The 25,512-nt window shown below is 33.7% G+C and overlaps 1 protein-coding gene across 6 annotated transcripts in view; it reads left to right on the forward strand.

Annotated features, from left to right (window-relative positions):
• The window catches only part of LOC126842641 (cAMP-specific 3',5'-cyclic phosphodiesterase), a 255,397-nt gene that overhangs the window by 179,296 nt on the left and 50,589 nt on the right, over positions 1-25,512 (forward strand). The gene's annotated exons all lie outside the window — the stretch shown is intronic.

A 25,512-nucleotide genomic window follows, 5' to 3' on the forward strand; every position in this document is an offset into this window, starting at 1 on the left:
AGCTCGTGCTATCACGGTTACCGACAGGATTTTAACTTTTTGCCAGCTCAATTATTATTGTTATTATCTCATCTTTGCCCTGCGCCAGACACCTGTCTCGCGCCCGTCGCATAATAATGGAGGATATAATTACTATTACTAGGGATATGTCACGTTTAGATTAAGTTTTTGACGAGTTGTCGTCGGTATTGTAATAATTTTCGATCAAAACGCACGTTTTCGCCGAAATTGCTAAGTAACAGTCCGTTGATTAAGGTAGTCACTAAAGTTAATCCGTTGGATATTCCGGTGTGTCCGGTTTCTTCTCACAAATTTAAATACTATATTATAAGTACTCGTTTGTATACATTTTTAATATTGTTTTATTACTATAAAGTTTAATTTAACATTAAACTTAAATTAATTTGTTTATTTCAAAAGTATGTATATGTCTCATTTTATCTTTATACGCAAGTTCGGCAGAATTACCTCGAAAGCTTGTTAATTTATTTTTTACCAGATTCATAGCCAATTTTTTACAACCTAATTCGAGAAATCGAACCAAACTTAGATGGGTGATAATTTTTTTTGGATTTTTTTAAAGGACGAGAGAGGATTAAAGTAAGGGAAGAGACTTAATATGAGCGAGATTAAATGAGTAAACAAGTAAACAAATCAAGTAAATCGAATAAATGAGTAGACAAATCGAGTAAACGAGTAGACGAATCGAGTAAATGAATAAAAAAATCTAGTAAACTAGTAAAAGAGTAGATAAATTTAGTAAATAAGTAGACAAATCGAGTAAATGAGTGGACTAAACGAGTAGACGAATCTAGTAAATGAGTAGACAAATCTAGTAAATATGTAGATAAATCTGGTAAATGAGTAGACAAATCTAGTAAATGAGTAGATAAATCGAGTAAACGAGTAAACAAATGAAGTAAACCAATCTAGTAAATAAATCGAATAAACTTTATTCGATTTTATGCAATATATTTTATTTTTATGCAATAAAGAGTACATAAACCGAGTAAATGATTAAATCAAACGGGAATTCAGCGTGGCGAGTAAAAAGGAACGAGTAATTAAATCAAGTAAACAGATTTGAGTAAATTAATCGAATAAGCGAGTAAGTATACTCAATAAACGAGCATTTAACGGGACGCGCCTCCCAAAACGAGCAAACGGGTAATCAAATCTAGTAAAGTAACCGAGTAAATAAATCTAGTAAACGAGTAAATAAAACGAGCATTTCGCGTAACGCGTCACACGGAACGAGTAATTAAATTTAGTAAATGAGTGGTTAAATCGAGTAATCGAGTAAACAATTCTAGTAAACTAATTGAGTAACTGAGTAAGTTATTCGTGTAAACGAGTAAACTACTTGTTAAACGGTGCATTGAGCCTTGTCGAAAAATCTTACTAAGTGTCATGGTTAACTTCTTATCTAAAAACAATACCATTTTTAAGTTTACACCTATGAAAATGTGTTGGATTTTTGAATAGGTAGTAGATTTATGATTTGAACAAATTTTCACTTTAACGACTGTTATTATTATTGCATATTATCATCGCTGTTGTTACCTCGAAACGCAATAAATCAGGAGTAGGTGCTCGCTCGCATATTGTCGACAGCAAAATAATATGCACAACACTATCCAAAAACCACTACCAATTGCCAATTTTTATTGGAAAACACTGGCTACGGTACTTTAATAATATAAAGTATTGATATTATGTGCTCTATGGCTGTTAAACCGCTATCGTTTGAGCCATAATATTATTGATGTGGACAAACCACGCAATCCCACCGGATTTGACACACACTTGACAAAATATACATCACTAGAGTTTTCTCAAAAATGAACCAAACAATATTTCAACCTGGGATATTTATTAATTGTGTTTTTTTTTTTTTGTTTGTTTCAGGTAAGTTCACACCAACGGTTATTGATACACTAAGGCGAACGCACGTGGAAGTTTTGCTACTCGGTTGACAAGCACGGTGGTTTGGTATAATACTTCTTATGGTGGTTTTCAACCGTTGTATATGTAACTATTTATAATATATATATATATTATTATATTGACGTGCTGCTTTCGGTCGAGTGAGGTCCCCGTTAATTATTACTAATACCCTACTAGCGAATCTTCCCCTATCTGTCTCTTGATCTCACCCTCCTCCCCCCCCCCTCGACGGTCTATGAACTGGAAAATTAATTTCTATTCAATAACACTCCCCTACCCTCCCCCCCCCGGGGGGGCCTCGACGTTATTAAAATACAAGTCATTAAAGCGCAAAACAATCACGTTATTAATTAATTAGTCGCCAAAGAAATAATTATTATTGCACATTTTCACTTTCGATCAGAGCTTGTCCTCTGGAAAAGGGAAAGTACGGTGGGGCAGGGACATTGGGGGGGGGGGTGAGGTCACGGGTCTACAAAAATAGTATTTTATATACAAATATAATATTATGGTTGACTTCTGATTAAATTTCTGATCTATGAGAACAGAGTTTGTTTTTTTGCTGCCGAAATACTTTACAAAATATAGAAAATTACAAATTGTATACAACTAATACAAATATTAATAATAACTATACTTTGGCCGAAAATATAGCACTTTGATTGCTCTTTCTTCGAGTTTTCGACATTTTTTGTATTTTTATCTCCGGTTGTACCGGAACTGTGTTGAACACTAAAGCACCAGGGAACGAATAAAACATTATTTATTGCTTATTGATAAAAGAACAAATTTAACTTATAATATATACATGTTGATGTATACAATTTGTATATGAACTTTTACTTTATATACGAGCATAATCAATATAATCTCATAGTTTAAATGACAGTTTAATTTTTTTAACAAAATTAATTTTATCAAAAAGCAACCACCGAGTACTTGTCAACTTAATAACTTTGATTTTTTTTGTACAATATATTATAACTGTTACGTTAAGTTCAACAAAAACTTTTACGAGGCGTTTATGTAGATATTAAATAAGTGAAAACTTAATTTAACAGTTTTTAATGAACTTTTTTGATTAACCTCCCGTGAATAAATGTTTTTTTTTTTTTACAAAAAGTTATGGTATTGATATCATTTGTAAAAGATTTAAAGAAAAACCGTTTCATTTCCCTGGTTTAAAGTGATCTGTGTTTATTTCACGGTCATAAAAAATGGCGCTCCGCCATATATTTTATGTGGTAAAAAATTAAAAATCTCTGGTGGCCTGCCCGAGGCCAGTTTTCGTCACTCTGTCGGTGTGTCCTATCATGTTCAGATCTCACGTTAATTATATTACTGTTGTAGCCACATGCGGCTACAACCACCCAAAGCTTTTACCGTTGCAAAAACATTTTTAATTAAAATTAAAAAAAAAAAAGGAACCCAGACTGTACAAAAAAACACCTCTAAAATTATTACAAAAGTCGGTTAATACTGATAATGTTCTTTAAAAAAAAAAATATATATATATATATATATGTTAGAATCACACAGATAACGGAATAGAGATAAGAGATTAGAGCTAAGTGACGGTCCAGCTGGATGTTGGAGGTGAGGTAAGAGATCAGAGATAAAACATTGGATATTAGAAAGTACCAGGGTCCTATGGACCTACTTGTATATAAGGACCTATCCATGTTCCTATGTATTGCTGTGCAGCTTATTTTAATATTTTAATTTGGGGAGTTATAATATTGACACCGTGGGTATTTTAATCTAGCCAGGACAATCTGGACCGATTGCTTCAGCGTGTAAACGGAATTTATTTGTGTGTTTTATATTTTTTACTTTGGAATTTCCATCGGTTTTATTTTTTTTTTTTTTGCTCTGTTGGCCGACTGAGGTTTGACTGAGAGCGTGTATTTGAATATTTAGAAAAAAACATATTATGCGTTTACCGTTAATACAAGACGGGATGGGATGTTGTATTATATAAGAAATGGATCAAACGAAGTGAGTCAGATAAAAAAAAAAACTGAGACCGCGTTTTCAATTTATTTCCCAGCGGGCACACTATTTTCGTTACCCTCGGAATCAACGGTTTATAGCTATTTTTTCTTGCTATAAATAATAATATGTTCATGTTACATATTTGTGCCAATAGCAACTGCAATAAATACATACATATTCTGTCCGGTGTTGTGTGCTATTTTGTTTCGCTCTAGTGCAATATAATATTTTTTAGCATATTATCAATAGCACATAGTCTTGGGTGGTTTTGTTTTTGTTTTTTTTATCTATATAATATTATGTCTAACATTGTTTGTTCTGCCATTAAGGACCGATCGCGGGCGGTCTGTTTTTAAGGAGTTTAGTATAGGTAATATTTAAGGGAAAAAATAGGTTTTTATTACATTTCGACAGTGTCAATTAATTAATCGGTTCATTTGCATATGCTTCGAGTTGTTATATTTTTCAATGTCAATCATTTTTATTGTAATTATTGCAAAAAAGCACTGAAAGTCTACCCAGGTTGGAGGCGACCATTTTGTGTACCGTTATTGATTTGTCCGTGATATTTATTTATTTTTTTCTATGATTTATCAAATATACACAGTCGGAGTTATCATTATATTGTTATCATCGCCTAACCTGGCGTTTCTTTAATTTATCAAATATATGACCACAGACTATATGAACATAGTTTGCGATGTGACGGTGTTATCAATACCTAACCTAACATTAACATGTATATGTTTTATCGCTAGGTTAGGTTAAGTAAGGTTAGGTTAGGTTAAATAGAGATACTAGATTAGGGAAAAGAGATTAGAGATAAAAGAAAAGAGAATAGAGATAAAAATGGAGATAATGGATTAGAGATTGTAGAGTTATAAAAAACATGAGATACTAGATAAGCGATAAAAATAGAGATAATGGATAAGAGATAAGTGGAAAGAGAGTAGAGATATCAAAAAGAGATAATGGATTAGAGATAAGGGAAAAGAGAGTAGAGATAAAAATAGAGATAATGGATTAAAGATAAGATATTAAAGATTGTAGAGTTTTAAAGAATATGAGATACTAGACAAGAGAAAAGAGATTAGCGATAAAAATAGAGATAATGGATAAGAGATAAGTGGAAAGAGAGTAGAGATATCAAATAGAGATAATGGGTTAGAGGTAAAAATAGAGATAGTAGATTAGAGATACTAGAATATAGATAATTGATAAGATATTAGAGGTAAAAATAGAGATGATTGATAAGAGATTAGGGATAAAAATAGAGATAATGGATTAGAAATAATCGATTGGACATACAAATGGGGATAATGTATTAGAGAGAAGATATTAGGGATACTAAATTAGAGATATAGGATAAGAGACTGGAGATAAAGAAAGTACCAAAAAGTTCCAGGGCCCTATACTTGGATATAAAGACATATACGTCATGTGCTTTATGTATCCGCTTGTAGTGTGGATACTCGTTAGTTTTTTTTTTAATAGGTATCACGGAAAAGTGACGTAGCTTTTTTACTTTCTATGAAATTAGTACACAAAATGGATGCTGCCCTTCTTTTCAAACTGAATGCGCGTTCCATGTATTAAATTCAGGGCCAAAAAGCCAGACAAAATTTCCACTATATTGGATGGTCCACTTTCAACGCTGAATACAGAAACCCGATTTTAATTTCAAATATATGTCAGTTTCTTGTAATTAAATAAATTGAATTTACTTAAAAAAAAAAAAACAAAAAATGAATGATCTGTTTCCTACACAAACCGGTAAAGTTGCCAAAAGAACTATCTTATATTGTCTTAACAAAATTGAAGCTACATACTATAGGGCGTTAAAAGAATCATAAGAATAATTATGGGCCAGATTATATTAGCGAGGTAATGCGTTTTATCCGGTCAGGTTTGATGAATTGTTATTCACGTCAAGGGTGTAACTTTATATATGGTAGGTAGTTGGATCGGATTTCATTCCTATGGCGAATGGAATTCATATTGTATGCTTGTTTTGGAAGTTAACACTTTGTTCACGTGGGGAATTCGTTTGGGAAACAACCGAGTGGAAACTGCTCGGTTCTGTTTGAGTTTTAAAGACAAACGTATCAGTTTAGCCGATATTCAGCTGACATCACTCTGCCGGTGTACAATTATTATACCGTGCACATTCATTTAGCTGATGGTGGTCGTATACCCTGGCGAGATTCGTTTATTAGGTCACCTGGCCCGGACTAAGGCTAATTGCGTTATTATTAAAATATTTATATACCTGTACTATACCTATTATATACCGGCTTCATTAGTGCGGGCACCTTTTAGAAAATATCATCTACGACTCTGCCGCCATAGAAAACGGTTGTGCCCGGGCAGGAAGTAGGGGGAAAAATGAAAAATGCTTTTTTCGCCACACCGTGTGCTATATATATATATATATATATATTATATTTATTATGATATAATATTTTACACAGCGTGTTGCTTGGTGGACCACGTTGTAGATGTAAACGAATATAAACTTTTCGGTAAATGGAAAATAAGATTTACAAGAATTTGAATAAAACAACTTGTTTTGTACGTTCCAGTAGTTAATTAGAATTCATAAAAATTAATAACAAAGTAGCTGTTATAAGTTTAAAAAAATAAATAAATTGACTTAAATCTTATTGAGTTGAATTCACTCATTTTTTTTTTTTTTTTTTTTTAATATTAAATATAAGTCATCCTAATACGTTTTAATGTTAATTATAACAAAATAAAAACTTAACATGTTCAATGTTAAAATAAAAACTTGATTGGCTCAACGTTTACTTGAATTGGTTCTTCTTGAATTGGATATTTTACATCCATTTCGACATGATCTCAACCGCAATTGGATATGTATTTTAATGACATTGATTATATTAGTGTTGTGATTACAACACTATTCATGGCATAATGTGGCATAACCCTTACATCACTAAACAAATGGATCAAAAAGATACTTAAGTCGACTTAATATCACAAAATACACTAAAATTAGAAAAAATAGTGACTTTACTCAACAAACACTTCTATTTATTATTCATTGAACTGTTATTCGCTCAGACTTAAACTGTAAAGCACAAATGATGGAGTTTTTTTCTTCTCAATTTTTCGGTGTGTACTACTCATTTTATATATATATATATGATATTATTTGAAACGTATCATTTATTTTATTTTTTTGTAAAGTTAATACTGCCATTCTTAATATAATAACCTGGTGACACGAACAGCTGCAAAACTTGAACTATTCAAAATTGTCAAACTTTATTCTTGGGCGATTTAATGTCTTGCGGAAATAAGTTTTTTTAATTTATAGGTTATATGCCATAGTCTATATGCCACTCAATATCTCACAGGGTTTTTTTTTATTAGGAGGCAAGTAGAAACACACACAAATTCTATGGAAAAAAATATGATCTCGTTTGTTTATTAATTTCCGCTGTTATTTTCTATAATTAAAATATTATAATAACAAAATTGCTAAAACGTCGGTAGGTATTTTTAATATTATGTTATCATCGCTTTGCAGTAAAAACTGTTTTTTTTTTTGTTCATAAAAAATTGTATAACATTCTTTACATATTATTATTATTATATTAAATCGGATACAAATTAGGTACATTTTTTTTTGACGTTCCACAAACGGCGGTATGCGACATTTTTTTACTTTTAAAAATGTTTTAATTTAAAAAAAAAAGTAGTTAATATTTTTTTAATTAGAATTTCAAACGTGCGACGCAGGTTATGCGCCGTTTCCTGATTGGCCTCATTTATTTTCCTCTTTTTTTTTTTTATTATAACACACGGTGCATGTGCTATACAGCCGGTGTTGTTGTGTGTTATATAAGGTTTGTTATAAGATATACAGCCACCTGTATAGGTAGGTAGTAAATAAAACATGTACCGGCCGAGGAGTTTCTCATCAATAGGTTTGTGTATTATTAAACGGGCACGCGCATCGCATTCCTCCCCTTCTTGCACATACTATATATTAGTATTATTACTTACCGTGCTCTTTGCCTACCTAAGTAGAAGAAGTTCATGAAGTGCTATACATATATATATATATATATATATGGGACCTACATAATATGTATGCAGGGATGTATGGGATGTGTGTTGAACGCAAATAATTCTAAACACCTATTAGAGGTGAATATAACACCGTCGAAGAAACGGCCGTCGGTGGTTCGGATCGCTGTTAAAATATTCAATACGTTTAATGCATTCGACGAGACGGTATAACACTACTTAATATTATTATGTGGGGTTGGTTGGCAGAAGAAAATCGAACAGAAAATGGCCGTTTATTCGTTCAGAAATCTTATCAAGGCGCTTTCGGCGATGCTAAATCGTTTACTAAAATATAACAGCTATCAGAAATAACGGTAAGTAGATGGGCGATAAGATAGAGGGATGTTACAATTGGGACACTTGTTAGAACATGGCCCAGATAAAAATGGTTTTTTTTTTAAATTCAATATTGTGGTAGAATATGCAAACCGGAACATATACTGTAATAATAAAAAAACATTATTTTATTTTACTAGAAAAACATCTCAAATAAGTGTTAGTACAACTGTGATTGAGAAAGTCTTACAAAGTAAAACAACAATGTGATGACTACTTTTAAATGTTGTAATATTCTCAAAGTTTATATTGTTTTCTATAGGACACTTTAATTGCTGTTTTTTTTTTTAACCATGCTAATATAATATTATGCACGGTATTGAATAAATATACATTTTTATCCAATTTTACAACTTTTAAAAAATTCCCTAGGCTAAATTAAAATTAAATTTTTTAATATTTTATCAATTAAAAATATGTATTAATAAATTAGTAAAAAAACTAGTTTTTTGTGTCTACTGAAAAAAACCAAAAAGAATTGGTCTGTTAAGTGATAATTGAAACGTGCAAAACAGCACCGCTAAAATATAATAATTAATTAATAAAATATAAAATCAACGTCTGACCCGCGTTGGAAGTTTAACAACTTATTTCCACAAAAGCAACTCTGAACTTTTGTGCTTTCGTGTTATTGGTAATAACAAGCTGGGGCTGGAGAACTTTGTTTTCTTGTTATCCGTCTTTAGCGGTAATGTGCAACGAATTGAATATTTTCGATAACTTACCAAGCTACCCAGGAGATAATAATTAAAGGTGAAACAAAAAAAAAAGATCAATACCGCTCATTTCTCTTTCGGTTCTCGTTAGGTATTTAAATTCTCTTTGAATAATTGATTTTAGCTATACCTACAACTTTGGCGGCTTTTACCATCCAAACTGTACTTGAACTTCCAGCTGATTTGCAAATCATGCTGGTGTTTGGTGTGGAACATTACAAAGTACAGTTTTTTTTTTTTGTAATCACCACATCTCTGTGTGTACTTTCGGGTTAGTTTTACAAATTATTCTTTTCAATTACTTCTTCTACTATATATATATACATTTTACTAAAAGACAGTGTTGTAGTAAAGTGAAATTTCCGGTTTCTACCGGTATTCTAGCTTTGCCAAAATGTACTTAACATTTACTTACTTTTTTGTGGGCAAAAAGCGGCATCCACCTGGCGTTATTTAAATATTTTAATAAATTAAATTTCATGTTTGTTCAACATGTGTGTTGTTTCCCATCGGCTCACACTGTAAATCTGCCATACTTATCAAACCGCCGGGTAGAATATTGTTTCAAAGTATTTTTTTTAAACATGTTATATTGTTGCAATGGTTCTGGACGCATTCCTATGTGTGTGTGTGTGTGTGTGTGTTGGCAATTATTCAAATTAGAAAATATGGCTACGCTTAAGCACTTTCATCAAAACCGTTTAGTTTTAGCCGGACTCGAAAACTGGGTTGAAAACTCCCATCTCGGTTCACCGGACTTATATGAATAATAATATGACTATATACTTGATGAAAGCGCCACGTGCCGTTATTTCTCTGAATTTGCAACATTCATCACTTCAACCACATATTTTGTTGATTTTTATCTAGACACGAAATCAAATTGTAATGCCAACATGTTGTGCGACACTTGAGTGGCCAAGGCGCACCCACGGCCTACGGATATGCCGTTGGGTTGGATCTCCCTCTTACATATTATCTCTTTGAAGGATCTTCCATCATCCATAAATCATTACGTATACGCTCTAATCCAAGTCGAGTGTGTATTGTATAGTTTATACTACAATATTTCTGTCTAAACTATTCCTCGACCATACATAGGTCCTACGATATCCAAATTCGGGGTCCCGCCAAAACGTGAATGTGCATAAGTTGTAGTGTAAAAGATTGTCGATTTCTTATATGTTTGACTTGACATAGGATCCGTTGACAGTCCACTTTCGATTCGTCTGCATTGTCTTGGAACGAGATGATCAGCAATAAAAATGGGCTTGTCCGAATAGTGACAAAACAAAACAAAAATTCTTGTCCAACGTTGTTGGGTCATAAATTTCCCCCGGGCAGATCAAAATCAGAAACGGTTTGCCTTTTTCCTCATAACAACATAATATTAGTCATTTCGACTCGCACACACACACACACACTCTACGCCCTATTTTCATGTAAGACGTTTGGCAATGTAAAAACATAAAATATACAATTTTGTAATAATAAATGATTTGCATCTGTAACACACCTAATGGTTTTCGTCTTCATTCCCCTTTTACAAATAAAACAAATATAAACCTGTTTTTTTTAATGGGAACTTATGTTTTTAATTTCATAAATGTGTAGACAAACATTTTTAAAAAAAAAATGTAACGTTTGTGTTTTACCAATCTATTTGTTTGCTATGTGTAAACGTATTACATTTTCCCTTATAATTTTAACATGTATATGTTTTATCGCTGGGGGTCACACTTGGCGGCCGTGGAGGAAGGAGGTGGGAGATAAGAGATAAAAATAGTGATAATGGCTTAAACATAAGAGATTAGACATACAAATAGAGATAAGATATTAGGGATACTGTATTAGAAATATGAGATTAGAGATTAGAAATAAGATGATTACCAAAAAGTTCCAGGGTCCTATACCTGAATATATAGACATATACATTTGCCTATGTATCCGCTTGTAGTGTGGATACTCGTTAGTTTTACTATGTATTGGGTTTTCCAAAATCCATTAGCCCATAAAATTCATAGTTATGTTCGCATTGTGCACATATTTATAGAATATTAAAAACATCTGTTCACATTAAAAAAACAAAGCAAGTCCATACTTTTTTAACGTATAAGGGATGAATGTAAAAATGTAATAATGAGTGTCTTACATCAGACGTGGATCACACTGTATTTTCAACAATTTAGTTACAAAAAAAAAAAACCAACCTCTATTCCGCTTTAATGTGGCAATTCGAAATCGATATAAATGTTTTTTTTTTCAATATTCGAAAACGGGGCGCGCTTTTGCCTTTTACACAAAAATAATAATCAAAATAGTTCCGAAATTTGTTTGAGGTCTACTTAAGATAAACCGGGGCGGTGCGGTGTGCAGGCGAAACCCGAAATAATATTATCAACCCTTTGAACAGCAGCATATTGGATCAATGTTTATTATCCTTTTTCGGGTATTATTATCTATACATGTTATAAGACACGAGTAACCGACGACTAGGGGGCAAGGAGGGGGGGGGGGTGAAAGAGGAGGATTACCTATCATAATATAATCTGTACCTATTATACCTAGAACATATTATTTCATGTTGCACTGATATAATAATAATAATAATAATAATAGGTAATCGATTATATTATATTATTATCTGAGATAAAAAATAAATTATATTATAAGACCAAAAAAAAAAAAAACACCTTAGGCCGATCGCTCAAGTTCATTTTTTATTATGTAAAAAAATAATGTGTTCTTTTTTTTTTGTACCGTTTAAATTTTTTTTTTTTCGTGCGCTTTGATTTTTTATAATTTTTTTTACAGAAGTACTCTAAACGCTTTTTCGAATATTATAATAGTAATAGAATGAAGGAGCGCTCGTGCCGGGTTTAAAACAAATCAACCGTGCTCGTGTATTGTGTATATGCAGGTTATTTACTCCTATTGCGCGTTTCTTCTATTGAAATCTCGTGTATTGTACGAAAGTTGATCGAATATGATGTAATAAAATAAATATATATATTTATATTTATTTATCTCGTACAAAAGCCTTTTTCGACTTATAGTGTTACCATAGTTACTGCGCGATAGCCATAAATTATACTTCAATGACGTCAGCGTCACTTGTGTTAAAAGTATTAGTAATATAACCTTTCTATACTTATAATAAATATCTACCTATATACAGGGTGTAAAGAAAAGTTCTACCGAGCATCAAATGAGACATTCGGGATGCTCTATGGGCACAATGAATGATGTATATATTTTTTTTAATTTAAAATTATTCAAAATAGAACTCGTTTCTCGTTAAAAAATTGTCTTACGATAAAAATAATTTCAGATTTGAAATCGCGAGAAAAAATCTTGTTGAATTGATATGTAACATGATTTTTTGGTATATGGCCACACTTGCGTCCACCGAGAGGCCACTGAGTGGCCGGCGTGTGACACATCATTTTGGGTTAGCATTTTATTCCCAATTCAGCGGTGTCCTTAGAATTATGTTATATTAAATGACGTGTCGCATGCATATGTTGGTTTTAGTCACATGCCGGCCACCTTATGGACGTATGTGTGGCCAGATACAAAAAAAATCATGTTACATATCAATTCAACAAGATTTTTTCTCGTGATTTCAAATCTGAAATTACTTTTTTCGTTAGACGATTTTTTAACGAGATACGAGTTCTATTTTGAATAATTTTTTAATTTTTTAAAAATGAATATCATTTATTGTACCCATAGAGCGTCCCGAATGTCTCATTGAAGCTCGGTACAACTTTACTTTAAACTCTGTATAATTATTATCCTCTGAAAAATACCAGTGCTAGTGGATGTAATAGTGTGATAATTCTTGTGTAGTATTGTTTAATTATTATGCATTGTTATACGTCAGTAATCTATAACAGTATTATACAAGACTAGCGGCAATAAATAATATTATGACCCGGCAACGGATTTGATTGACCCAAACCGATGTCCGGCCCTACCACGGACTCTACAGGGGTTGAAAATCCTCCTTTGTGCGTCCTTTATAGACCTAAGAGAAGAACACGGTTGGAATTAATTCACGGATAAATTAATCAGCTGTTCGAGTACAACGTCTGTTCGACGTTTCCCTGATACTGCACAGATGTGCCACCTAACCGCAGAGGAACACCATTTATAACCTTGCCGAATTTTCTCTGCAATTAACGTCAAACCCTATTGAAGTTATACATATACATTGCAGTACAGTCCCGTTTCCTTTGCCTCGTTGGTCATCGTTACACATACATTTCCTACAGCTGCAAATGGTACGGATTCAGAACAATTACAAATCACCATAATCTTTAAGTATTTTCCGAATAGATCTTTTTTTTTTTGCCCTCAGTAGTCTTAACGATGCGACAATGTATACTGTACACGTTCTGATGAATACATTGCAAACATACTCGATTCACCATATCATCAGTGTTTATCTTTATTTCAGCATCGTTTCCATATAACAACATGCTTGCTTTTGTTTGAACTTGGCTGTTTTTTTTTTTTAATAAGACCGTGACTTCCCAAAAGTTTCTATTAAAACGTCGCCACAATACCTTTCCTTATTACTCAGGAACAATATTAAGGTGCTCGAGTAGGGGAGAGGGGGGGGGATTTTATTTGGAAACAAACAATGGCACCGTCGTATATAATACTGATTCTGTTGAGAACTATATCTGCCAGAGATTTCCCCCGTGAGTTTAGACGGAAAAACCTAAAGGAAAACGTTATTCTCGAAAGTCTTGAGGAGGATGTCTTGTGTGTGTGCGTGTTGGTCAAGATGATTTTTTTCAATTATCAAGAAACATCCGGTCAAGTTAGGTTTGCACTTTTGTGGAAAACCCAAACAACGTCGGGGTCCGTCCACGGTGGATTTAGCCAAATCGGTGAAACAATGTTTGACAGACTGCGCCAAGACCTCTAAATACGTGGGGGGGGAGGGTCCGGCTTTACCGCCGGGGTAGGCTTTAAGTTGGCCGTTTCGCCGAATGTCGTCAGACTTTTGGGGATTATTAATGATCCAACGGTGCAAATTAACCCCCCCCCCCCCGAGGTCAGTTTTTAATGGATCTCATTGTACAGGATCAACGTCACTGGGAAACCTAGTCAGCCAGCCAGCTAGTCCGGCCGCAGTAATTGCAACAATGTACTCATTGTATTTTCCTTACTGACCCACGCGCTAGTAAAATAATACTACAACAATGGACACGTCAAATCGTTTTCGAAATAACTAACCTAGCCCCACTTTGGTTCCGATTACAACAGCTAATTTGGTTTTAATTGTATGCAAACATTTCGCCTTGAGATTTTCGAAATTGGCGGGTTACAGCGGCGAAACCAGTTTGACCCTTGGCCGCTATTTTTCATTTTCGTTTCTTAATTTATCAGATGATAAATGCGCCCAAAAGATTAGCATTGTATGTGCCAGTCATAGTGACGATCTTAAAAGCAATAATATAAGACTCTTGAAACTTACCTCTGTCCAAACACAGATGGCACCTTCTTATACGGCAGGATCTTATGTTAACCGGAGTGGAAGACGGATAGAAACAGATGGGATTTCGGCTAAGGATATCTATACAGGGTCTGTACATATATACAAGTCTGGCAACGACCGTACCAATTTTGTTAAGGCTGATGTAATAATATCCAATGGACACCAATAAAAGACAACTTGGGAATACAACAGTAATAAATCCTGGAGCCGTTACACCGACACAGTTAACCGGTTAAGTTTGAGTTTTAAAAAGTAACATGTGCACTAGTAATGCTATGTCCGAAAGTGGTTTTCAGACCGGATGGATTTGAATAATTTTAATAATAACTCTTGAAGGCAACCACCGCGTTAATGCGATTGGAATTCGCCGTCCTGTTGGTCCGTCTGCTCGTTAATCACCCTATTTGACAAGTGTGTGTTTTGCCAGCCGAGTTCGGTCGAGCATGCTGTGTGTACGCCTAAATCGACACTGTAATAATAGTGATATTAATTTTGATATTGATATTGGTGCACAAATTTGGCCCCGGCAACTGATTGCTGGTATTTACTGTAAACCGAGCGCTGGAAAGCCCCAGGGTAAATAGTATATTGTTTGCAAATGCAACAAAATACTAAACCCATCCGATGTTTCCTGACGAAAATACGTATTATGCAAATAACCATTGCCAATAGGTTTTTAACTAACGTTTCCAATGCACGGAGAAAGGCGCTATTGACCCGGTTTACACGACCACAACAACAGCAATACACATAGCTGATCGAAAAGGTCGTGTATTTACATAGGCACGTCGCCAACCGTGTTGTCGTTTTGTCTTTTGCCATCACAGCGCAATTAATTAACCGTCAATATAAGAAGACCTTGCGATCGAGATTGATTAGATTTTACCTTTAAGTGTACTCCAATGGGGAATCTCCCTCGAAATATGATGTATGATTATTATTTGTGCATTTTAATTAAAGCACCTGTTCGGTTCTCGGTTTAAACACAAAATAGGCGGCGGTTGTTTGTAAGTACAGTGCACGTCGAACAACGTCATTCCACTTTAGGCCGTGACCGCGGCGGTCTACCACTGGAATACCAAGTGGCCGTGATCGATGACTTGTGAGTGAGTTGTATTATACATAATATTATATAAATGTATATATTGTAAATCATATTACCTAAGGGGGTATGCCCGGATCGTGTGTCACATTTGCACGGTGTCACGCGCACGATGTTACCCAGCTGTCATATTATGTTATAGTGTGTGTGTGTGTGTGTGTGTTTTTTTTCCATGCCATGCCTTCTTGTTAATTTGAATAAAATATGAGATCAACCGGAGAACGAGATGCACACACATACACTTGTCTGCCGCCTACAAATCAATACAAACACAATATTCAATAGTGTATACACACACACTTAGTGTATTAAACGTTATGCGAGTTGGCTTGTAACCTGCACACATTGCCTACACAGTATTATTTTTTTTTTAAATAAAAATATATTATGCCAGTCGCCACGTTCGCGCGGTAACGAGAAAAGTTAAGCATAATAGAAAAATATCCTAAGCCCTAAGGGATGCACTTTTGTTAAAGTTTTCGAAACTTAATACGCCAAGTTAATCGTGTACGCGCGTAACCTGCGGATGTTTTTCAAATATACAAAGGAACTGGATCTTTATGTGTGTGTGTGTACTTGAGTAAAATACACAAGACTACACACTCGCTGAATCTTGAGCTGTGCGGATATTTTACAATATTACTGTTACAAAACTCGTTATCGACCATAACATTTTTAATATTATAACCACAAATATACATTGTAATAAACTAGATTGCCAGAATAAGCTAGATGATTGAAGTTACCATTTCTTGCTATCATTGTGGAAATTAAATCCTTATCATAATATGTTTACAACTGTTATCACTATTTACAACTGTTATCACTGTTTATAACTGTTATCACTGTTTATAACGGTTATCACTGTTTAGGTATAACCGAAAGGATTTTATATTTCATATATTATGGCCATAGCTTATGTAACAGCCAAGAAAATCCAGTATTATCATAATATTATTATACTCCTCGTCTATTGACATTAGAGTAACATTGTAAACCGGTTTCTTCTAGATAGCGTCCAACACGCGAAAACATAATAATATAGTGACACCTCGACCGATAATATTAAGCATCTGCGCTACATGCAACGTTTATCGTTTTTAAAATTACATCTAATTATGTTCACATTAACGTTCGAGTCTGAAATTATATCTAATGTAAACGAGTTCTTGGAAACTGATAAGCTCCGATTGCCACTCAGCCTGGCGAGTGTGCGATTATTCTTAATAATATTATCCCTCAAGAGTGGACAAATAAAAGAACCATTTGAATGACTTTTGAGGGTACTTATTATAATAGTAACTGTGGATATTAACCGTACCGATTTCTGAACAGGCGACCGTGTGTTAGGTCACCAGTTATTGTACACAATAATAATTATAAACGCTGTTTCCAAATTGAAAATTGTCATCTTTGCACAGGTATATGATGCCCCAAATGGGGTTTGTCGCACGAGTCCGGATGCCGCCGAGTAATTAAGTCGACCGTGTTTCAAAGTGCGGTCGGACCGTATGAAAGTTTCTACTAATAGAAACTGTAAAGCCCGGCCGAGCTCGGATTGCAAGCTCCGAAAACTTTTGCCGACGTTAATCACAAGGATACATCAACTCAACGTTTATATATAATATATAATAAGAAAATTATAATCATTTTCTTTGTAGAAAACTTTGTGCGGCCCACGCTCTCAGAAAAAGTCGCCCGGCACGTTTCCGGTGTATGTTTAAGACGTTTTGTCTTAAAACGATGCCCGAAAGCAATAATATTGAAAAAAAAAAGGATCAAGTGGTGTTGTCTAGTAGACAACTTGACACATGCTATTATTACCACCCGTGTGTGTGTGTGTGCTGTAAAATTGATTTATATATTATGTTATCTGAATAATTGATTTACCGCTTGTTTCGATTGATAGCCTGTAATTTAAAGTAGAAAACCGACAATGACAATGTCAACTAATTCACCGAATGAAGTTTGCAAACAACATAGTGTAAAATATGCATTAAAAATAATATTGAAAAGTTAGTTTTTTTTAACAAAATAAAATATTTTAACCATAATCAATAAATGATATCAATATAAATAACTCAATGCATGTATGCACTTACATGCAGTGAAGGAAATAAATTTATAAATGGTTAATTCTTATGAAAAATCTGACAACATTGAAATTACTTTGCATTAAACACAGTTTGGCATATTATACTAAATAACGAGGTGAAGCTTAACTCATGAAATCGATAGAGTAACTCGGGCAAACAACTTCCAGGAAGTTATAATATGACTAATGTAACTGCGCTTGTACTGAAACAGTTGGACCAAGTAATACGTCAATTTATGTCAATTAAACGTGGCGAATTTAAATAAAGCACCAACTGAAATAATAATTCCATGTATATCTCAATAATCGGAAAGTCAACTAAAAAGGCAACCGAGTAATATTTACTAATTTCATTTTTTTTTTTTTGGTGGGGATGGACTTGTTTTGATTTGAAGATATTGTGGTCCAAATTATGGAAATATGCACAGGGTGTTCCGGCATGAAAGTAAAAAAATAATGACTTTAAAAAAAAATGATTCTCTGTTATCCAGTGCAAAAATTAACTCTTCTCTTACCACTTATCTTATCATTTATTTCTTATCTCTCGTTTCTAATTATTTATCTCTTATCGTATACTCTTATCATTTATATATTATCAATTATCTCTTATCATTCATCTTTTATCTCATTTTTTGAGTTAGGGGCCGAAAGGGACTGATAGTGACCTCTCTTTTAAGGTGAGCTTTTTGCACTGAATAACAGGGAAAATATTATATATATTCTTTTAAGTCATTATTTTTTTTACTTAATTGTCGAAACTTAAATTTTTGACTTATCGAATAAACGAAAACGGGGAGCTTATTTGGGGATGCCCCAGAAGTCCAATCACCTATTACTTACCTTTCGTGCTGGAACACTCTGTACAGGTTTTACAATAATAATTAAACAATATGTTGGACGTTTTTCTTGTTTTTTAAATTTGCATCGACAATTAATATTAATGTACACAGTACAAATACACGAGGGGGTGAAAACATAATATATTATTGGTTTGTCTTTTTTCCAGTTTGATTTAATTGGCAATTTCGATGAGACATGTGTGTTCGAGAAAATTATTGTTTTTTTTTAAAAAAAAAAAAAAAATTATTATAACCGTGCAGAAGCTGTAGCTTATTTCCTTTGTAGCTTAACAGGAAATAAATAAAAAAATGTTCTTGTCTCGTCACTGCTCGTAGCCGTAGATTTTCTCGGACGATGGCAAAATAATGAAAAGTTACATCCCTCTCGAATGGATTTATATATAGGTATATATATTAAAGGGGGGGAGACAAATTGAATCCCTCCCTTTACTGCTTTGCCACGAGACGTTTTCGTTATTCGTTCTAAACAAACAAGTGGACTGAAAAATATTATAAGAAAAATAAATTGTCGTAAAATATTCTTTCTTTCTTTCTTTATTATTATTATTATTATTTTTCAGTCGCTACGCCGTTTCCAGTGCTCATTAAAGGGTGGCTTTTTTTTCTTCTTTATTTTCTCTGTAAGAACTTTGCTCGTCTTTTTTTTTATGTTTTTGACTTTGTCCGGATGTACGTACTACGCGTTTTCTTCTCATCGATAACACCACAGACTGGCACGCATCAAGTGGAAGACATAAAATTTAACAACCCCGTCCACAAGTGTATAATATAATATATAAGACTTGTGCCGAAACTCAGGAACAAAAGGACCGAAAAAAATGTGTAAAATATTAACATGATAAAAAATGTGTATTGTCTTGGAACGGTCAAAAGTTACAAATAATATATTATAATATACTCTAAGCAACGACCTATGGACGAAAGGTCCACGGTCTACTTATTTATTTAGCTTTATTATTTTTGACAAACTATTCAATTTCAAAAATGAAATAACAGGGGTGCCCCGTTCTTTTGATTATATCTGCATATATATTATAGAAACAACTGGGTTTAATTTTAAATAATGCAAGCGTTTTCCATGAATTCTTCTAGCTAAAAAAAAAAAGGAAGGTATGCTCGAGAATAATAATAACAACAGGATTCTGTTCTGTGGAAATAAAGCGTAGTCTACCGGGAAAACAATATGATGTTGTCAGATAAAAATGTGTTCTCGGATCCGAGAACAATAAAACGACAACGGAACGTTTTGAACATAATAATAATTAAGTGTAAATATTAAGTCTTTATAGCTCCTTTTTTTTTATTTTTTGAAACTATTTGCTTGTTTTTTGGCTTTGATGCGCATCTGGGAAGGTAATTGTACTTACTAAATCACTTATTCCCCTTGAAAATCGAGAAAAACGCCCAAAAAATGGACATATCGTTCAACTTAAAATCACAATGCCCTATAAATAATTTAGAAAACAGTCGAATACTTAGTTGCAAAATTGTAGACAACATTCTTTTGAACATAGTACTCCCTTTGCCCTAGAAGGGATAGATTTTTTTCTTTATTTAATTTTTTACAAGCAAAGTTTTGGGAATTGAGGTTTAAACTCTTATGAATTAAAAAATAATTACCCGAAACTAGTTATCGACCGGTCAACGTTGAGATCACACAGATATTGGGTTGTCCATGATAAAAGAATCACCCTGTATATATTATATATATATGGATAAGACCGTGTGGATAATTATGGCAACGAATTCAGGACAAACGGTAGTAAATATTTTAACGATTTTCGCCTATTTCTCTATATTGATTTGGCGGCTTTTATTTTGATGGACGACCCATCCCTGTCACGTTATCACGGCCGTCAAGGGGCACAACACGGAAAATTGATTGAACCCGCCCCGCAGTGTATTACACGCATTGCTTTCGGTTGAGCTCACAAGAAATAGGTAATATCTTACAATAACAAGAGAAACAACAAAATCGCAATACTTCCGGATAATATAACACCATTCACGTAGTTGAATAAATTGTTATTAAAATTCCCAAGATGAATAATATAATATTACGGTCATTGTTTATCTTGTAGTAGCTTCGATGAACGGACAAAATATTATTATTTAAAAGCATGTCTGTGATTTTACAGATAAAACACCAATATTAAAAAAAAAAAAAAAATAGAAAATAAAATTTCGGAGAGAACTTCAGGTATGCGTTTGTCAAATCTTATATCAGAAAAAAAGTTACCAAGAAAAGTTTAAAAAATGTATTTTTACACACCTATATACGTTGTAGACAATGCAAAACGCATCTGAGGTTACCTCGAAAATCTTGCCCACTATCTTACTTTTTGTCATAAATGTTTTATCTCTAAATAATCACTTTAAGGGTACCTTCTAACTCTGTTTGGCGTGAACATGTTTAAATGAAAACATTTTTGACATTTTATGTCATTTTACTTTGGCACACAACCGGAAAATTCGACAGCGTTACCAAAAAACGAAAATTTATCCTTATATAAATCCTTATATATCCTTATATATCCTCATACATCCTTATATCCTTATACTGAACGTACACGTCACAGTTAACCTTCTTTCCTATCTGTTACAGTCCACGGAGGATCTTTCCTGCCTCAACCACTCCTCTCTACCTATCTCTGCAAGATCTGTCTTCACCCTTTCTGCGCATCTTCAATGTCTAAGGCGATCCCTGGGCCATATCTCTCAACTCCAGGGTCATATTTTCGGCGTAGTGCTCTTCTTTCAAAGGTGATTTTCATCATTTCCTCGTCTCTTTTTGTTACTGACCAGGTTTCACACCTATATATGCGTAGAAAGCTCTGGAATATAGCCGATATCGTTTTGATCAAACTGGGCTCGCTAACATAATATGCACATGTAGACTGTGTGGTGTCTGTGGTGCTGTGGTAGAAGGTTTGCAAGCCGACCAATTTTGAATAATTGTATAAGCCTATAAAGCGATAAACCCAGAGCCGTCGACCGTGAACACTTGATCGGGCTTCACGGCGTACTTGCTATTATTGGGTAGGCCTACTAATACTTATGATTTCAACCGAAAGCGATCAGAGTCTTTGCGCACAAATCTGATATTAACCGGAGTGAGCCAAAGTATTAGTGATGGAAGTATTATTATTATTATTATTATACCTTCTGAATTCTGCGACGGTTCAATTCCGGTCCAATTGGAAATTGCTATACAAAAGCCGCCGTGGGACTGAAGCTGTCATCCTAACGGGGTGACCAGAAGAGATAACAGAAAAACATTCACTGCGGTTTTTTTATCGAGTTTGACAACCATAAGAAAACACTTGACGGCCACAATCTTCCACAGGGATTGGCCGCACCGGTTAGGGTCTGTCTGTATTCATTACACGCTGTCGTTCATGATAATATTATTTTGACGTTTTATAGAGGGCAAAAAAAACCAATGTCTACCCACTTTGGATTTGATCCGCGTTTTCTTCTGACAGTATTCCTCAAAAGAGATTCGGCGCTAAGACAAAAACGTGGGTTTTTATAAAAATTATATCTGTTTAATATGCGCGCACAACTGTGGGAATAATGTTCAATAAATGTCTACCCTCTTCACGTTATAGAAACTGTATTAAAATATATATATATATATATAGCTTTTTACACTATTATTATTTATACTTTGAGCAGAGCAATGGCTATTGTGGCTGTAAACATACAAATCAGGCGTATTATAAATGGATTTAAATTTTCCAAACTGTTGCACATCCAGAGAGAGAGAGAGAGTGAAGGCAGAGCTTTTGGAGATGTAGTTTTTGTGGCGGTTGGAAACTAGTGGATTTTTGCGGTTTACAAGTTTGGAGTGAAACCGCAGGTAGTTATCGTGTGTACGTTGAGGACAGGGTGGCTGGTTTCGTTGAAGACTTATATAGGGGCTTTGGTAATCATTGTTCGTAGGACTTAAGACTTGTATTACTTTTTTACTGCATGGATAACACGTGGAGAACAGTGTTATGAGAATATTCTGGCGGTCTTTGTAAGAACGTATTAAGATGATATTTTGCGTGTGGTGTCTGCTTATTTTGTACCCGGATTTATGCAACAAATCCTTTATTGTTGTGTGCGCACACTTGAATAGCTGCTTTTGAATATTTCTCTCGGTCGTCCGATTGTTGTTTTCTCTGGTACAAACGTTATTATCATAATAAGCGCTTGCAGAACAACAGTCCAAAACGGTGAATAATATTTAATATACTATGTTTAATTGAAAACGACAACAACAATTGAGTCGATGGCAATTTCAGGTGCCCTCGTTAAAAACTGCCGCCACCTTAAGACACTAGTACCGAGAGCCAATTACTAGTAGTCTTGTAAAACTCTTCCATCATTATAATAATATTGCTTGTTGTTTATAAAATAAACACAACAGATATTTGCAATTTGTCGTTGGAAAATTATACGTTCTATTTTTTAGTAGTGAAAAAAAACGAGCATCCACACTACAAGCCGATACATGGGCACATGTATATGTCTTTATATTCAAGTAGGTATAGGACGCTGGAACTTTTTGGTACTCTTCTTATTTCTTACCTCTAATCTCATATTTCTACTCTATTTTTTCTAATAGTTTAACTCTTACCTTTAATCTCATCTGTAATCTCTTATCTTTTATCTCTAAACTTGTATCTATTATTTATTATCTCTGATACATTATCTCTAATATCTCATCTTTAATCTAGTATCTCTATTTTTATCTCTTATTCATTATATCTATTTTATCTCTTATTAATAATCTCTGATATCTTACCTCTATTTTACTTTCTCTAATCTAGTATCTTTCGTATCTTATCTCTAATCCGTTATTTCTAATCTTTAATCTCTGATTTTATCTCTATTTTGATCTCGTATCTCCTCTAATCTATTATCTCTAATGTCTTCTCTGTTATCTCTGACATGTTACCTCTATTCTATTTTATCTCATCTAGTATTTCTAATATCTTATCTCTAGTCCATTATCTCTATGTTTATCTGTAATCTCTTATCTAATCTGTTACTTCTAATATATTATCTCCAATTCGTTATCTCTATTTTTAACTCATCTTTTCTCTAATCTATGATCTTTTATATCTATTATCGTATCTCTATTTTTATCTCTAATATATTATATTTATTTTATCTCTTATTTATTATCTCCGATATCTTACCTCTATTTTTTTTTTCTAATATCTTACCTCTAATCCGTTGTCTTTATTTTTATCTCTAATCTAGTATCTATAATATCTTATCCCTAATCCGTTATTTTTAATCTACAATCTCTGATTCATTATCTCTATTTTTATCTCATATCTCCTCTAATCTATTATCTCTGATATCATACCTCTATTCTATTTTATCTCATCTAGTATCTCTAACATCTTATCTCTAGTCCATTATCTCTACGTTTATCTCCAATCTCTGTTCTAGTCTGTTATTTCTAATCTATTATCTCCAATTTATTGTCTCTATTTTTACCTCATCTTTTCTCTAATCTATTATCTCCAATCTAGTATCTTAAATATCTTTTCTCTAATCTCCCCCTCCTTCCTCCACGGTCGCCGAGTGTGACGTCAGAGATCTTGACGTTTACTCCAACAACGTTTGGTTGAACAAATTACATGTTTTTTTTTCCAAGTTTAAAGCTTTATACAGCTCGTTTAGCAATCTCGTGCACCGTGAATCGCTCGTGGCATATTTTTTAAACGTTTCTGGTGTTTTTTTTTCTTCCCCCCCCCCCCCCCCCATAAGTTTTTAAAAGGTTTTTGCGGTCAGAGTTTTTTAATCGTCCCCGGGGTAAACACAGAACACGACATCAAAAGCATCCGGCTAAGGATTTAATATGTACACACAGTGGTTAGGGCTTTTGTTGCCGCGGTTTGCTGCTCGGTTAATGACAACTTTAGCGCCCATCAAATCCGGCCGGTTTCTTTTGAAACCGTTTCCAGTGAATAAACATAACATAACATAAAAAAAAAATATGTAAAAGTTTTCAGTAGCGTTTCACTTGTAAAGCACTTCCGCGAAACCGTTAACGTTCTTGGCAATGGTTTGAGTACCGTTAAAAGATTGTAATATACTAAAAGCTTTGTTTCTATAGTTGTTTGTATATTTTAGTAGTGTTTACCTTTTTTATTTGACATCAATTCGTATTCTGTTAAAAGAAAAAAAAGCCATTGAAAATCGCACCAGTGTGTTGCAGACTTTAGCAACACTCTAATTGCATCGCTTGCTGTTATTTCCATACACAAACATAGTGTCATCGAATCGTTTTCAACGTAAAATAATATATATTTGATTGATTTGACCGAAACCGATTCTGTAATGTAACAATTTATCATTTAATTAGTGAAATAAATAATTATTATTAACCGAATCTGTCGGACTCGATAATGTTGGTTGATTATTAATTAACAAAGGTTTGTTTTACCTCTGTCCCCGGGGAACAATCTGGGTCCTGCCACCGGCATAGACCCATATGGCTGGTAATCGTTGTGACAGCGAAATATGGACAAGGGAAAAGGGGAAATAAAAAATGGACATATTTATAATTTTGATAAGCACGACGTGGCCAATCCGACCGAAAATTTGACACATTATACCGTTTTACAAATAGGTATAGGCGGATTGGGCAAAACTGGATAGTGCACTGTAAAACAATCACAGATCTATATATAATGATCTAGATTGCTAACTACTGATAAGAATGAAAGTCGACGTCCGCCATTTTTGTAGCATTTATGTGTACACGAAATGATATATTTATAATTGTTATCGCCAGTGATAACAGTTGCAAGCATGTGATAAGGTTTTAAATTCCCACAAAGATG

The sequence above is a fragment of the Adelges cooleyi genome, unplaced genomic scaffold (genome assembly GCF_023614345.1).
Source record: "Adelges cooleyi isolate 19-005CV unplaced genomic scaffold, UGA_ACOO_1.1 ACOO_flye_CR_arks_rails_tigmint_CR_PRNA_574, whole genome shotgun sequence".
Classification (NCBI taxonomy): Eukaryota; Metazoa; Arthropoda; class Insecta; order Hemiptera; family Adelgidae; genus Adelges; species Adelges cooleyi.